This window comes from Camelus ferus, chromosome 9, assembly GCF_009834535.1.
Source record: "Camelus ferus isolate YT-003-E chromosome 9, BCGSAC_Cfer_1.0, whole genome shotgun sequence".
NCBI lineage: Eukaryota > Metazoa > Chordata > Mammalia > Artiodactyla > Camelidae > Camelus > Camelus ferus.
The window spans coordinates 51,367,668-51,384,317 of NC_045704.1; the positions used below are offsets into that span (position 1 = coordinate 51,367,668).

At 43.3% G+C, this 16,650-nt stretch overlaps 1 protein-coding gene across 1 annotated transcript in view; it reads right to left on the reverse strand.

The window, feature by feature from the left end:
- The window catches only part of ADAMTS18 (ADAM metallopeptidase with thrombospondin type 1 motif 18), a 189,343-nt gene that overhangs the window by 171,452 nt on the left and 1,241 nt on the right, over positions 1-16,650 (reverse strand). The window lies entirely within an intron of this gene.

A 16,650-nucleotide genomic window follows, 5' to 3' on the forward strand; every position in this document is an offset into this window, starting at 1 on the left:
GTCACACAGTTGGCACCTGGCTAATTCAGTATTAGTGCTCATGGCAACTGGATGCAAAACCTCTACTCCTAATTGCTGGAACATATATACATCTAAGACCACAGCTGCTTCTGTTCTCAAACAATGTGGGCTCCCGCTTTGGTAGAGTTTGAGTAGAATTTGACCATCACTCCTTCTCAGTGTTCCAACAGTTGCATGGCCTGCCTCAGCATGCAGTGCACTGAACATCACAGAGGAGAATCAAGTAGATGTAGAATGCCCACTGGGAAAAGATGTCTCTGATCCAGGGTGAAACATTGTACCTGAGGTCTTTTCCAACACTGGGTGTCTATGACTCTCAAGACTTGCTTTCCATGCCCTGTCACTTGGCTTTTGATCCACTGATTTTGGCTTTCCCACTTGTATCTCTCAGATTGTGGTGTCCGCTGGTGTCACCAAGGTGTATACAGTCCTGACCATGCTGCTAAGCTGCCTTCAGAAGACATACGTGGATTCCAGAGGCAAGGATTTCTGAGAGTTTAATGTTTCTTTTTATTTTCCCAGTGAATCAGGCAATAAACAGCAGTGAAAGGGCTAGACTTTTGCTGGAGTCCCAGCTGGTATAATAACATGGGCTTGTTGAAGTTTGCTGAGACCACACAAAAGTGATGGATCTTTGCTTGGAAGCTGCCTGCCACATAGAAACCTAGCAGCATGCTGGAAGTGCAGATTATGTGAACAGGAAAGGACTTGGTTATCAACTAAAAGTCACCTTGGCTTTGACATATGAGAAAAAATCAGAGAAAGCAAGCAAATTGCTCTATGTCATATAGCAAGTTGGTGTTAAAGCTGGAACTAAAACTTAGACAGGGACACCCCTGAGACTGTCTTCATGGCTTCTCCCATCAACTAACCATCCATTCAACTAACTCCTCTTAAGGGTCTTCTTGCTGTTGTCTGTGATAGATGGTAGAGATTCAAAGATGAAGACTCCCCACAGCTTGTTTGGGTAGTTGATGGTGTAGCAGGAAGAGAAACACAAACCTATTCATTATACGAATTTAAAAGAACTCTAGTAGAGACATTCAGATTCTATGGAAAGACAGAGAAGACAGTCGCTGAATTTCCAGGGAAGTCATCCTGGCAGTTTTGTTTGAACTAAACTTTGTGGGATGAGTAAGAGGCTGTTAGGTAGCTTTGTAGGAAAGAGAGAGGCAATTTAAGAACATGGCACAGACATGAGGCTGTGTGCAGACCTGACTGAAAGCCTTCTCTTCACACGTATGCTAAAAACAGAGATGGAAAAAGTTGGAAAAGTAGAAACACTGTCTACCCTAGACAACCTTTTGGGATGTGGGCTGTCTAGGAAGCCTCCCCCACAGAGGAATCCATGGAAATGTGGTCAATCTGGAATAACTGTCTTAAAATAACCTAAAATATCTAAGGACCTATCTAACTTGCCCTGTCTCATTCTGTATCAGTTTGATTCTCCAAGACAGTTGTTGGCATCAAGAAGAGAGGGAAAAGTCTTAAGTAAGGGGAGGACCAAGGAAGCACAACAGTTTCTCAGACATATTCCTTTACGGAGGCAGCTTAAGGGTGTGGTCAAAGACATGTAATTTAATAACACCAAGAGACCCCATAATGCAAGACAGACAAGCGAGGAAGCCAAGAGGCAAGGTGTGGAAAATAAGACTCAGGATCCACCGTTGCCTGCACCAGAAGTTTGCAATGTTTGTAACTCTGTCTTAAGGTGCAAGAGTCCTTATGACTGAGCACATCCTTACAATATATATAAGGCTCATTGCAACAGGGTCCAAAGACCGCCATGATTGGAAAATATGCTCCATATGGTTAGGGTGGTAATAGGATGGACAGTTCACACTACCCACTCCAAGAAGGCCCACAGACCTCAAGGAACTGACAAAGCTACATAGTCTCTCCATCAAAGCTGTGGCATAATGCCAATGAAGCCAAAATGAGGAGTTTACAGTTCCAGAACGATCACATGTCTCTTTGAGGAAAGAGTGGCCGGATTTACTTTCTCTTCAGTATCTATCTCTGCCTTAACATGTTTTATTTTTCTGTTTTTTTTTTTTTTTTCTTTTTCCTCTAAAGAGATTTGCTTCAGGTCAGCCAGAGAGAGGAGTTTTGCTTAACTCAAGATTTGGCATGGACAGCCAGAGTGGAATAAATTTTGAAAGATCTAAAATGTGGGGTCTGGAATGATTGGCCAAAGTTTCTGAAATTCTTTTCCACATAAAGTCAGCAACTACTCAAAGGGTATTAGGAAGTCTGTACCTGCCTATAATTATCTGATGAATATCATTATTTGATGCATGTAAGGAGCCACACAAATCCCAATTTTAAATACATATACACTATAATCGTTAACTTTCTGTGTCAAATTGGCTGGGCTATGGTGCCCAGATATTTGGTCAAACATTATTCTGGATGTTTCTGTGAAGGTGTTTATTGGGTGAGATTAACAACTTTAAATGATGGGCTTTGGGTAAAGCAGATGGCTCTCCACAGTGTGGGTGGGCCTGATACAATCAGTTGAAGGCCCTCATAGAAACAAGGCTGACTTTCCCCAAGTAAGAAGGAATTCTGCCAGCAGTCTGCCTTTGGATTAGAAGTGCAAGTCTTCCTGGGTCTTCAGCCTGCCAGCTTACTCTGCAGATTTTGACTTACCAAGCCTGTACAATTGTATGAGTCAATTCCATACAATAAATCTCTTGAAAGACATGGATAGATAGATAGATTAGATAAACAGATGATGAGAGAGAGAGAGAGAGAGAGAGAGAGAGAGAGAGAGGGAGAAAGAAAGAAAGAAAGAAAGAAAGAAAGAAAGAAAGAAAGGGAAGTGAAGATGCACATATCCTGTTGGTTCTGTTTCTCTGAAGGACCTTGACTAATACACACACACATACACACACATGCATAGTCATACTACTTGTCTACTCGATGTTAGGCAATATGTCAGATTATTTATATCTGTTTAATTCTCACAAGTATGTGACAATCTAGCTATCTTTATCTCCAGCCTACGGGTGAGAGAATTGGGACTCAGAAAGATTAGATAATTTGATCACAGCTTTCAAGAGACAGAGCTAAGACTTCAGCTCAAGTCCATCTGACCAAGACATTGTGCTCAATTCCCCAAGTGATGACAAGTAACTAGGAAAAATGAAACAAATTAAGTGGCAGAACATATGAAGGGAGAAGACCCACAAGTGTGGAATCATCTCCCAATAACCATCACCAGCAAAATCATTTGCAGTTGGAAAAGACAGTCTGCTGGAAGAGACAGGGCTGCCCTGGCAAAGGCAGGCAACAGTCCAGATCCCCATCTCCCTCCATCTCGGCCCATTCTCCACATCACTTTGATGGGTTTTAGCTGATTCCGGATGTGCCCCGGAGGGAGAAAATTCATGGCAGCCCAAGAGGAGGACAATTAGGTTTCACATTAGCTCCACTCATGACTTCATCATTGACTGTTTTTCTTTGTTGCAGTATTTTAGAAAATTATCCCAGACAGATTTCTGGAATACAAGGGACTTGGAGATATTTTTCAGTCAAGGACATTCCACCGAGAGCAAGCCTCAAGATTGACTCATCAGAGGAAGTGTGTTTTCGGGCAGTGCCAATGGATACAGGAAGCTGAATCCCAGCTCTGCAATTTTAATCTAGGTGGACGTGGATATGGGGGCAGATCCCCAAGTTTATCCCCAGATCTCCAATGCCTCCCTTAGATACGAATGGAAGAGGACTATAGTCAGCCCCACTTCTTCTAGCCTTCCTCCTTTCTCTGGCCATGCTCTTAGCTTCCCCCCAAGACTGGGAAACCTTCACCCAGTTTTGATTGTGAGTTAATCTTAACCATTCCTTTGCTTAAAAATAACCAACTCAGAGTGCCTAGGGGTGAAGTCAGGGGGGCATCTTTGTACCTAGAGACAAGCATTTGATTATTTCAGCATTTGTATGCCCCCCATACCATTCTCCACTAGCTTAGATAATCCAGTGTTGACCAAATGATTGTTCCCCCTTGATCTCCATAGTGTGAACATTTATTTCCAGCTTCCCCCAGATTTTCCACGGATGCCTTTGCATCCCAAATGTGTCTCAGTGCTCTCCAAATTTGATTTTGTTTTGTTTTTATTTTTCCCTCTGTATAGTCTTTAAGTAGTCCCCGATGGTGTACACATGTGATTTCATATCATGAGAATGGTGTGGCCGTAGCAATGAAGCATTAGAGTGTATCATAAATCAACCACAGTTTGGGGAAACGATGACAAGTGTGATTTATAGGCTATTTCAGCTCTGACTTCCATATAGCTATTCTCTGATTCACAATTATCCCTTGGAGGAATAGAAAGTAAAAGAAAGTACAGTGTGGGTGGTAGATTCCCGCCACAGAAATACATGATAGTCATCATCTCCATATAGGAAAGCAGATATTTATGCTTTCCAAAGGATGACTGTTGCCCATGGCAACTGGGAAACTGTCAAAACTAGAAGAAGTGAGTCAACTAAATATCATTTTCCTTTGACCTGGGTAAAACAAGACTGATTTTACATGTTGGTGAAGAGAATTAGAAAATTGCCCGTAATTTATGGCATAGTCAACCCCTAGAATTTAATCTAAGCTACCCATATGTAAATTGAATATATAAATATTGAGATCAACTTTCGTTTAGGTTAAGTGGCAGCAGAAAGTGTGACTGATTTTACCAAAAGGCACTTCTTTTTATACACAGACGACTTGTGGTCTATCAGCCTTAGCTAGGGTGGACCATATAATTTATCTTCCAATTTGGGATATTTTTAAGAATGAAAGGGGGTGCTTTTAAGTATTCCAGTCAACAGGGGTAGCCCCTGGCAAACTGGAGCCTGCTGTGAGCCTTATCATATGTCGCAGTCACCTCCACATCTTCTGCCTCTTCTCTAGATCCTTAAGGAGTAGGGATCAAGATGTTTTGGTTTCTTTTAGTGAGAGGTTGTTTTCTTCTATGTTAGGGTCTAAAATATGTTTGCATTAAATAAATGACACATTGATGTTTGAAATAAATTCACCCAGGTGCCTGGTATAAGGTTAGCACTCAATACATTACATTAATAAGTATACCTTAAATATTAAACTGAGTATAATCCATCGTGGTTTAGAGGGCCAGCATCTTAGGCAGATGCTCAAAATCAGCGGTTTGGGGAACACTTTAAAATGTTCTGACTATTATTTTCTCACTGGTAGTCTTTTTGTGTTTTTCAAATGTAATCTTACCTAGAACCCTGATACACAAAAGCAATGAAATACATTACATATGTGCCGTCTGGAGGAAATTTCCTCAGCACTTGCAGTACTCCCAAAACACAGCTTCAGAGCCAAATGCTTCAACTGCAGCAAAATTTAGACTCTACAACTCTGCATAAACCCTGATTAAAATGGTAAGATATCAGCACGACATGATTTGGAGCGAGAATCCCAAGATTTCAGGCAAGTTCAGAAGTGCGTTAAGGGAGCATCAAGAAGAAACAGCTGGCATTCACTAGGTTTTTGGTTTTCTTTCAAGTTCAATGCATATGCTATAGCAAGTTGAGTCCTGGGTGATCCCTTCAGCTGAACTTCGGAGACAGAACAGAACAGAGAGGGGGGAAAGACCAGTATTTGCAGTATTTATCTTCAGACTCTTTCAGACCCAAGAACACAGTCAATGGAAAACAGATTTTCTGAATGGCCCTATGATATTTTCCTTAAACTTCTCCTTCGGTCCAGCCTGCCAAGTCCTTGTTTCAACTCTCTAGGCTGGGTTGAGAGCAGTTGTTCTTTGCAGTGTTGGCTGAAATGTAAGTAGGTGCTCCCATTTCATGTGATCCTAGAAGATCCCACAGGATGTTCCTGTTAGAGACTGTGAGAGTTGGAGCAAAGACTTGGATTCGTTGACTCATTCTAGGAGAAGCTTATTTCCTGAGTTCCATGAAGCCAGAGCTGTCTGCAGTGGGTCTACACTAACATCACAACAGGGCCACACCCAGAAACTGGCCAGGCCTGATGCTCCTGGAAGTAATTGGCCAATGGCTAGGCCACCCTGGGGCTTTTCCTTCCCATCTCACACACTCCTTTCTGTCTCAATGGGTCTTGGAACATGACTGTGTTAGTTATCTAGTTATATTGCTCCATAACAGATTGCCACAAACTTAGTGACTTAAAACAACATGCATTTGTTATTTTACAGTTTGTATAGGAACCCAGGCACAGCGTGGCTGGGCCCTCTGCTTCAGACTGTCTTGTTAAGGGTACAATCAAGGCACCAGCCAGGGCTGGGATCTCATATGAAAGTTCAAGTGGAGAAGGACTGGCTTTCAAGCTCAAGAGGTTGTTGACAAAATTTAGTTCTGGAGGATTGTGGATTGATGGCCTTAGTTCCTATCTGATTATTGGCAAGAGGTCAATTTCAGGATCTTGCCATGTGGCCTCACCACTGAGGCCACTCACCACATGGCAGCTTGCTTCATGAAAGCAAGAAAGCATGTCAGAGAAAGAGAACATGAGACAGAAATCACAATCTTTTATAATCTGATCTTGAAAGTGACATATGACTACCTTTGCCATATTCCGTTTGTTGGAAGCAAGTCACAAGCCCCATCCACTCAATGTATCACCAAAGTATGTGAGTACCAGGAGGTTGGGCTCATTGGGGCCATCTACAAAGTCACCTGCCACATTCACTGGATGCCCTTAGGGACTCATTTGAAGCAGAGGAAGAATTTGAGGTCAATGCATTCCCAAACAAGGCATTCGAGTCCTGTATCTCTAAACCACTTTCCAGCCTCCCCATGTACCGCTCCCTTCTTATAAGTCTGTTCTGTATTCTTCAAACACACCCCCATCTACACGCTTTATAGCCTTCATGCCTGCTTTTCTCACTGCAAGAAAGCTCTTCTCTCAGCTTCACCCAGGCCCCTCCCCTTGTCTCTGAATACCTACTGCATACTTATTTTTTGAGCTCCAACTATGTGTTAGGCATTGTCTGGTTCCCCCACCTCCACCAAAAACAACAGAAAAAAACCCCAGGATCTGTGACTTCAAGGGATTCTCTATTTAGTGGAAGAGACAAATAAATAACCAGCCCTCAGCACACCCTAGGGGTGTGACATGGTTGGATGAAACCCACTAATTTGCCCATAAATGGAAGCCAAACTCCACAGTGTGGCACAAAAACCCTTCACAACTGGTGCCTTTACATCCCCCTCTTTTCTGAGTATATATTCCAGTCATAAAGAGGAAAAAAACGTAGATGTGGTATCCATGCAGTGCTTGCCCATACTCTCTTCCATATGTTGTCCTCTCTGCTAAAAGCATTCCTTCTTACTTGTTGAACTTGCATGCATCCTTAAAAAAGTGAAATCAAATGCTCCCCGTGTCTGGGTCTGCTCGAATTGCTACTGTAAAATACCACAGACTGGGTGGCCTAACCAGTACATATTTATCTTTCACAGTTCTTGAGAGCAGAAGTCCAAGCTCAAGGTGCCAGCAGACTCAGTTCTCAGTGAGGGTCCCTTTCCTGGCTTGCAGTTGGCCCTCTTCTTGCTGCATCTCATACAGTAGGGAGAGGATGCTCTGATGTCTCTTCCTCTTTTCAGAAGGGCGCTAATCTCCTCATGAGGGCCCCACCCTCATGACCTCATCTAAATCTAATTACCTCCCAAAGTCCTCATCTGCAAACACTATCTCACTGGGGGTAAGGGCAGGGCTTCAACATATGTGTTTGGGGGAGGCACAAACATTCAGACCATCACAACTCCCCTTTTTAGGAACCTTCCCCAAATCCCTAGAAACTTAAGTAGCTACACACACTGTGCTCCTGTAACGCTTTGCACTTAACTTGAAGAGCATGTGCAGCATGGCTTATCATTGTGAACATGAGCCTTTTATTAGACTGTCAGTGCCTTGGTGGCAGACTATAGGTCTTCATTGCTGTCTCTGTGGGTACAGAGCAAGGTGACCACCCAGCACTGGTTAGCAAACACTTGTGAAGAGCACATAAAAGAGCAGAGAAGCCTTTCCCTAGCACTCAGGTTATTCCCCATTCACCTTGACCTTTCCTTTCAGCTCATGTAAATGCCAACTGAACTTCTGGCTGCCTGAATCTCAGCAGGAATGTTTGCAGTACCTGGCTGTCCTGTAGATGGTGAGATGTTCCAACATGTCCACCCAGAAATTAAAAACCTGAACACCCCTGACTCTTCAGAGTGTTCCGTATGTTATGGCCTTTGAACCTAGCCTGAATTGGATACATCTGTCTTCAAAGGAACTTAAATTCCAACATGAAAGTCAAGGGGGAAATTAGCATCCTTGCATTCAGAAGGCGGGTTCCCAGGATGTGAACCTCTCTGTCTGGTTAGGATTGCTTCCCTATCGTTTGAACACCCAGGCTGATGCTGTTTCACTCTGTTACCAGTCTTCTTAAAGAAATTGCTTTATTGCCAGGGTTCTCTGTGATCTTTAAAGCAAAAACTTACATTATGATGAATCATATTTTACATGTAGTCTCCCATGTATTTCTGTGTAATGAAGACTTGTCTTTTACTAAGCTTTAAAATAAAATTTAGTATGTTTTAGGCAGTCTCACTATATGATTATTTCTTCCCTTATAACCTAGCCCCTAATATTGATTGTGATAATAAAAGTAGTGGTTACAATAACTACCATTTTGAGCATTTATCAGGCGCCAAGAACTATATCAGGTATTCTCTACAGATATGTTTGTTTTTTTGCCATTTTATTCCCTAAAACGATCTGAAGTTGATTAACGAACGTATTTTGTAAGTGAGAAAATTTAGACTCAAAGAAGTGTCTGAGGGCTGATGGAGAAGACATAAATTTGAGGGGGGCCAGGAAGAGGACTCAATTCCTAGCTGACTGTTGGTCAAGGACATCCTCAGTCTCCTATTCTGTCTCCTGACATCCAGTCCTTGGGAATAAAGTCTTTTGTTCCCATTTAGAAATGAGTCAAGGCTGAGGCTGCAATGTGATTGACAATCACACTAAGATACAGCCTAATAATTGTATCTTTCTTGAGGACAGATTTCAATAAAAAAAAGGGGTGGGAGGAAGGACAGACAATGGGAGGGATTTTCAAACCAAGGACCCTGGATTGGATAACTAAAGAGTAAGAAAGGGATCACCTCTTCCCCTATTAGAAAATGACCCGACACCAGAAACTCACACAACATTGTAAATCAACTATATTTCCGTTAAAAAAAAAAAAATGACCCAGACAACTAAGCTTTGTGAGACCAAAGATAAGAGCAGGTCAGTCATCGTGACATTCTCCTACGGTGTAGTCCTGTTACTCATTCCTTCAGCAAGTGCTCTTGTGCCTGTGCGTTGTACAGGATCAGACAAAACGCCTAACTTAAACAAACACCCCTCAACATCTCATGTGGAAGTTTTAAAGAAATGAGGTGTTTCCAAAAGTCACCAACAACCCACTCCGTTTCTACTCTTGTGCCTTAAAATCTGTCTTTATGTTATTCAATAAAGAAAAATGAACACATGTAAATGTCTTCCTCAATTTTGCAGGGCCTCAGGGTAAATCCCTATAGACACCTCTAACCCTCACACCCCTTCTCTTTGTTTAACTGAGACTGCTCGAGCCCACCCCAGGGCTCAAGACCACTTCTCAGACCACTTCAGAGTCACTGGAAAGGGGATTTCAGGAGCCTTTAGCTCAGTACTTGAGATCTGACTCTGCTCTGGAAAAGGAGCCTTCTGCCCCGCCCTAGCCCGTGACCCAGCTTCCACTGCCTGGTCTTGATAAAGGCCTCACCCCCTCAGGACTGCTGTCACGCACTTTGTTCCCCCTGTTCCCCTTTTTGCAGCGCCTCGCTTGGTGTGATGTACCTGCTTTCATTTCCTGCTGTTGCCTCTTCTCGAGAGGACACGTGGTGATGTGGGATCCGTCATCCCATCCCGTGCTTTCATTGACAAAAGAGTGGAGAAATAGCCTGACCTCAGAGCTGCTTTGCATTTTTTCCTTAAACAAAAACTAAACTTTCTTCTTGAGGTGGAAAAGAAAAGCTCCTAGTTAATAAAAGGTTGTGAATGAGACTCTTCATATTCTAATACCAATGACCTGAATGGCTAATGAGTATTTGTCCGTGATATCTGAAACCTACAGGACAGATACTCTACATGTGGCAAAATGGCAAATGTCACGAACGTCAGCATTTTCTAGAGGCTGGAAACTAATTAATGTCTATAAAACTTTGAACCATACAGATTTTCCTCATCAGAGGGAAAAAAAGAAGAGAACATACAGACATTCATCTTCAATGCCACAGTTTCAGTCAGTAATATTTAGGTCATCTGAAATAGAATGCCCAATACCTGGATAGATGGATAGATGGATGAGTGGATAGATAGATAGATAGATAGATAGACAGACAGACAGACATGATGGATGGATGGTTGGATAGATGAATAGGTAGATAAATAGGTAAAGAGATGTATAAACTGGTAGATAAAGAATGAATGGATGGATGGATGGATGGATGGTTGGATGGATGGATGGATAGGTATTTAAATAAGTAGATAGATATACAAATTGATGATAGATAGACAGACAGATAGATAAGGAGATACAGATGATTCATTTTGTTTGAAATGAGCTGACATTTTCCTTCTCCATCGCTACCCGTACTCAGAAGTCATCACTAAAAGGGATCTGACACTACAGACCCACTAAGTGTCAGAAAGGAGATTTCGAGATGAGAAGCTGTGTCACTCCTTCCATGTGCAATCACCAACCAGAGTGATGATAAGGAATCTGAGGAAACAGACCCTATATTCATGGGGCAGGTCCACTCCTCACCAAGATGTGGGTAAAATCAGAGCCCTGGTCACTGGGAGCCCTTTAACTCTTCTTGACTCTGGACCCCTCAGGGAGCAGAGGGCTTAGCCTGAGTCTTAGCCCTGCCTGAGGGCAAGAGAGATTAACAAAGCAGAAAGGAGGCCCGTGGAGGAATCCAGCTACCTGTGTGCGGAGAACCAGCATGGAGGAGTATGTCTGATTTCTTCCCTCCCACCCCGTCCAGGCCTCCAAAGGCTGGCCAAGGCCCACTTAGGGTGAAGAAAGAGAGAGTCTCTGCGGCGGGAGGTGGGGAGGTGCTGGGAGTGAGTTACGGCTTCCCTACACAGCAAAGGTGGCAGCTAAGGGGGACAGTCTGAGGCGCAGGCCCTGGGGAGGTGACGATGACGAGAATGTAGGGCAGGGAGGAGCCAGGTGGGAGTGTGAAGGGTGTCTGCATTAGATTCTTAGAGGCAAAGTGGGAAACATAAACGAATACACACAGGTCAGAGGTTAGGAGTGCCACATCAAAATCAAAGAAACTGCTTCAGTTCAGGATGAGGAGAGGATGGCCTGCTCATGGGTCTCCCACCAAGATGACACATGAGCTTTCTTCCGGAAGAAGCCCAGAGGGAAGCTGGGGGAAAGCCAGCTTCTGTTTGTGCTACTGCACTCAAAATAAGTCACTCATCCTCAGACCAGCCTCTGCCCTAGTGCCCTCTTTGCAGAGATGGGGCACTCAGGAAAATGTATGCTCCTCTCTCGACTGACCCATAGTAAGAATGCAATCCCAGGGCAATGCAGATGGTAAGCAGAGGCAGTATTCCTTAAGCATCTCTTAGGTGCCAGACATTTACATCTGGTGAGGGAGGCATCTTTATCCCCATTTCACAGATGAAAAGACTGAGGCTCAGGGATAAGAAGGCTCCTGTCCAAGGTTCCATAATGAGTCAGAAGCAGATCAAAGTGGGAACACCAGCAACCCCAGCTGCACCAAATTCCAAGGACTTCCATTCCGTTATACTCCTGTCTCTGAATTAAAAGCGGGGGGTAGGGGGCACTGAGAAAAAGGAAGAAGAGTAGAGTGGCGTGGGGGCAGTTTCTAAACTATTATTAGTGCTTTTTAAAAAAATTGAAGTATAGCTGATTTACAATGTTGTGTCAGTTTCTGATGTACAGCACAGTGATTCAGTTATACATATACATACATGTATATATACATACTCGTTTACATATTCTTTTCCATTATAGGTTATTACAAGCTATTGAATGGAGTTCCCCATGCTATACAGTAGGACCTTATTGTTTATCTATTTTATATATAGTTGTTTGTATCTGCTAATCCCAAACTCCCAATTTATCCTTCTACCCCCTTTCCCCTTTAGTAACCATTAGTTTGTTTTCTATGCCTGTGAATGAATGACACAAATGAACTGTGCTTTTTAAATTTTAACACAGAATAGGAATAAGAACTATTAGAAGACAATTTTCCATGAGTCTTACATATTCCTGCACATCTTGTGAGCAGGGGCACTGACTGCCTTTGTTACGTACCATCTTCTAAAGGATGTCCAGCAAACAGATTTGGAAGGTAGAGTTAGTATCTCCCTCGGGAGCAATGGGCAGCAGGCTTATCATCCAGCAGAAAAGATCAGGTTCCTCTTCTGTGACACACCCTACAACTTGTGTGTGTCGCCTGGCCCTCTCTGCATTACCCTGTGGGTGCCCAGGGCAAGGGAAGTTGACACAAACATGAAGCTCATGCTGGTGGCCATGCCAGGAGTTATAAAGTCCTCTGTTGCTGACCCAGGAATGTCACGTCTTCTGCAGACATCCATGAAACCTTGGCTGACTAACTTTCTTAGCTTGCAAGTAGGGTGACATCTCAGACCCCACTACACTGGAGGTTTCCTGGAGAAGCAGGGAATGGACAGAGAAATCCAGGCAAATATAAACCTCCTTGCCGTCTGGTATCAAAATAAAGTCCACATGGCACACCAGAAAGCATTCTGGTACCTCGAGCATCCTCAAGCAATGGAATCTAGGACATATCTTGAATGCTAATAAGCCATTCCCGCCAGGTCCCAATGCCTGAGTGAACACCACCACTCCCTGGGCTGCCATCTTCCTATAGGACAATGGGGTCCTTGACCAAGTGCTTAAGAAAGCACTTCTGTGATTATCTCTCTGAATTTTGAAAATTACTCTGTGAATTCAGAATGACTGCTCTCGGAGAGGTAACTAACTCACCAAGATTACACAGCTGGTGCCCAAGTGTGTCTGAATCCATGCCTGCCATTAGCATCCTGGAAGACTCTCTCTTTTCCTGCCAATAGTGAATTCATCCCTCTTTTTGAAACAGGTCCCCTTTCAATTCTTTAAAACAATTCTTTAGACAAGGAACTTTGCACTAGTAAGAAGAGGCCATTGCCATTCAGGGTGAAGAAAAAAACTTATTTAGTTAATGAGGAACACTTGTTCAAGCAAAGAAGTACTCTGGGGCAAACAAAACTATTTTTTTTCCCTTAATTATCTGAAATCCATGTCAGGGTAATCCAAACCTCCCCACAGAGAGGATGCAGTCTGTGTAACCCCATACCCCCTCTTTTTTGACCCTTTTGGAGGGAAAGAAGATGTGAGGCCAATAAGCTTGGGCAGTGAGAACACTTTTTGCTGGGCCAGGAGATACAGCCAACCCCTCAGTTCATGCTGCAGTCAGGACTGAGGCCAGGCTGCAAAGGCGGGCCTGCCCCCTGCTTATGTGGCCACTAGGACAGTGTGACGGCCAACCTTCAAGGTGTCTGACAAAGCCAGTTTTGGGGAAGAAGCACTCTGGAGCCCTTCTGGAAGAGTGGAAGGTGTCTCAGCACTGTGGTAAGGAAGACAGGATCCCACCTGCTGAGGTGCCTGGAAGAAGCCCCTGAACGTCTCAGACTTGGCCAATTCACAAGCAGGGCTTCTCAGCCTGAATAGATGTGACCAGTTGTGAGAGTCCTTGCGATGAATGAGCTACTGTATGTAATTTCCCAGGGTTGCCTCACACCTAGCAAACTACAACAAACTCGGTGGCTTAAAACAACAGAACTGTCTTCTCTCACAGTTCTGGAGGCCAGAAGTCCAAAGTTAAGGCATCGGCAGAACTATGCTCTCTCTTTGAGCTTTGGGTGGTGGCTGGCGGTCCTTGGCAGTCCTTGGCTTGTAGCTCCGTAACTCCAGTCTCTGCTCCATCATGCATGGGTCTCTCTCTCTCTCTGTATTCTCCTCTGTGTGTGTCTGGCCCCTTGTTCTTCAGAGTTTCTGAAGCCCATTCACCTCTTTGGTCAGCATTTCTATATTATAATTTGTTTCTCTCTTCAGGGACCATCACCTGCTACCTCACTGGTGTGGAAACTATAGGTGGGCAGGAGTTTCAGTCTGTTTTTCTTACAGCATCTGGGAAGTAGTATAAACTCAATAAATACCTATTGAATAAGTCAGTGTATGAAGGAGATGTTTTCATGAGTCAGAGAAAGCGGGACGTACTTATAGCCAGCACGTGGAATGACTCCTATCGGCAGTGGGCTCTGATTAGTGTGTGCCATCTAATGTTACACATTACACGTCAGTTCTTTGTCCTATTTAAGAATGTGGGCTCTGGAGACAGACAATTGGAGTCCTGGTGCTGGTCCTTCCCCACAGCTCCTCTGTGAGCCTCACCATGCTTCTTAGCCTCTCTGAGATGCTGTAAAATATGGATGTGTAGTTCTGACCTTATAAAATTATTGCATAAATTATCCATTTAGCAAACATTTATTGAATGTCAGTGGGGAGGGTGTAGCTCAGTGGTAGAGTGTGTGCTTAGTATACATGAGGTCCTGGGTTCAATCCCCAGTACCTCCATTTAAAAAATAAACATTTATTGAATATCTTGTTGGGCACCATGATAAAACAGGAAGAGTTCGAGATTTGCAGATACTAACTAGTATATATAAAATAAATAAACAACAAGATTATGCTGTATAGCACAGGGAACTATATTCAGTATCTTGTAGTAACCTATAATGAAAAATACGAAAGTGAAAATATATATGACTATTATGCTGTACACCAGAAATTGACACAACACTGCAAACTGACTTTGCATCAATAAAAAGTAGGATGAGGCATATACAGTGCTTAGCCAAGTTTTTGGCATGTTGGAGATCTTGATTAAGTGGCATTGTGCTCAACTGAATACCTAACATGTAAAGACAGAGAAAATCAGGAGATCCGCCAGGTATAGGATGAAGATGATCAGAGAGACCTATGCCCTCAGCATCCTTTCTCACTGAAGGTGCCCCCCTCTGCCCAACCACTGTGACCAGAAAGGTTTCTGTTCAGCAGCTGGAGAAAAAAGGGTAAGAAATGTAAGGGGGAAAAAGAATGTGAGAGATTATTACCCTAGTGAAGTATCATTTGTCACTATTTTGTTGGGGGGTTGTTGGGGTCAGAAGGTTGTTGTCATCGCCTCCAGAGGTACCAGTCCCATCAAAGGTGAGTGCTGGGAAGGTGGCAAGGAGAGATAGGAAAGCACAGGCTTTCACCGGGTGTGAATTTAATTTCTGCCATTTACATGCAGAGGATGAGGCAAAGACCACATTCAAAGAGGATGCTCTTTGGGGATAACACAGAACACCTACTATGTTCCTGCCATCGCCTTTACTAAACACTTTACGACATTATGTCACATAATCCCTACATCAGCTCTTTGAGTCAGGCATTAATATCCCCATTTTGCAGATGAAGAGGACAAATCCTGGGAGATCAGTTAAATGTCCCAATGACAATCAGCCGCTAAGTAGAGCAGAGGGTGGAACTAACCTCTGTCTGCATTCCTTCTGTTTCTAACACCCGTATCCCTCCCATATCCAAGATTCCTGGGTGTGGAGTTTTTGAACTATAAACCAATTAGGCTAAAGTTCTAACTGAGTTGTTCACTGTGTGAATGTCTACATGGCCATTTTTATTCCACCCCTTTTTATAGGGCACAAAGTTATTTGAGTTTATTGGCACAGACAACTTTCTGAAATGGCACTGCCCTCTTACATGACTCCATACAATCAAAACCATACGAATGAAACATCATTTTATCTCTAGGATGAATGAAGGAAAACCTTAATGCGGTGAAGCAAGACCAGGGTTTCTTGACCTCAGCACTATTGATACTTAGGGCTGGAGACGTCTTCGTGGTGGGGCTGTCGTACGCACTGCAGGATGTTTAGCAGGATTGCTGGCTTCTGCCCACATACCAGCAGCGCCTCCTCCCCCAGTTTGTGATAATGAAAAATGTCTGCAGATATTGCCAGAGATCCCTGGAGAGGGGGCTGGTAAAAATCACCCGATTGTGAAACTAGTAAACTAGACAGACATGGGTCCAAATTCTTAGTCTGCAACTCTCATGGCTTTGGGAAAGTTGCACACTCTCCTTGAAACTCTTTTTCATGTATAGAATGGAGATGTTAATTCCTATCTTGCATGGTAATTATGCCAAGATAATGCATGCAAAGCACATTGTATGTGGGCCCTTAGAAGATGTTCAGTACTTATACTTACAAGAATAAGTACTTATTTTTTTAAAACTTCTGATTAGTTTTCATGGTGCCCACATTTGGGAATCTTGTTTCCTTTGTCCCTGTGGAAGGTGAGGTAGATTCTTTAAAATTATTACTGCCCATTCCATACAAACTGGCCTTGCGTGTTGATGAATAACATCTGTGAGGTATGTCATGCCCATTAGCTCCTTTTAATCTTCTAAAAACCATTTCATTGAGGTATGAGTGACATACAAAAAGATGTACCTATT